The sequence below is a fragment of the Dipodomys spectabilis genome, unplaced genomic scaffold, assembly GCF_019054845.1.
Source record: "Dipodomys spectabilis isolate Male_0828 unplaced genomic scaffold, ASM1905484v1 ptg000309l, whole genome shotgun sequence".
Taxonomy (NCBI): Eukaryota; Metazoa; Chordata; class Mammalia; order Rodentia; family Heteromyidae; genus Dipodomys; species Dipodomys spectabilis.
Window position 1 is genome coordinate 779,395 of NW_024870986.1, and position 835 is coordinate 780,229.

Sequence of the window (835 nt, forward strand, 5' to 3'; positions counted from 1 at the left end):
TACATTGTTCTATATTATATAGGTTCATTAATAAATGTGTTATTTCAGATAGCATTCCATATAGAAAAAGTTTAAGATTCCTTTTTTACCTAGGTCCTTATAGTATTTTATTTCTTTGGGATAAAATGACAATGTTATCTACTTTCAACAGTTTTGTAAAGATTATGCTATATAAAGGCCTTTCTAAGGTGAGGATTTAATACACTGATGTCAAATTAACTTTCAGTTCAATGAATTATATGTGTTGTTACATTTGTATTTTTTATTGTGAAAATACTGTACCGAGGGGTTACAATTACATGGGCAAGATAATGAGTAAATTTCTTATCAAGCATTGTAGCCTCCTCCTTTGTTTCCCCTTCCCATCCCTTCCCATCCTCCCCCTGCCCCCCCACTCAATCCTCCCCACTACCCCCACCCCGCACCAAAGTTGTAAAGTTCATTTTTGACATAACAACTTGTATTTTTGTAATCAATTTTTTAATAACTGTTTTTCATTTCTTGCTTCTGAAGAATGAAAAATATTGAATTCTTCACAAATTTTCATATCATCCTTTTGCAAATGCCATGATAATCTCTATATTGTTGTAATTTGGGTAAACGTTCTGCTGAAGCATGTAGTATCCTGTAAATTTAAGTAGTTAATGATGCAATCTTTATACAGGCATATATCCTTGGTTGACTGTTTGTAACCAGGAAACCTTATTGTTCCTAAAAATGCTATTGATCTTAATTCTCTAAAATTCTGTGTATATTGGAAAAAACATATTGTTTGGTCGATTGCTCACATTTGCAATTTTTTGTCAATGACAATTTCAAGTTTTTTTCATTTTAA

At 31.4% G+C, this 835-nt stretch overlaps 1 pseudogene; it reads right to left on the reverse strand.

Moving 5' to 3' along the window:
• Positions 1 to 517: 517 nt before the first annotated feature.
• On the reverse strand, positions 518 to 617 carry LOC122127749 (annotated as a pseudogene).
• Between the last annotated feature and the right edge of the window lie 218 nt (positions 618 to 835).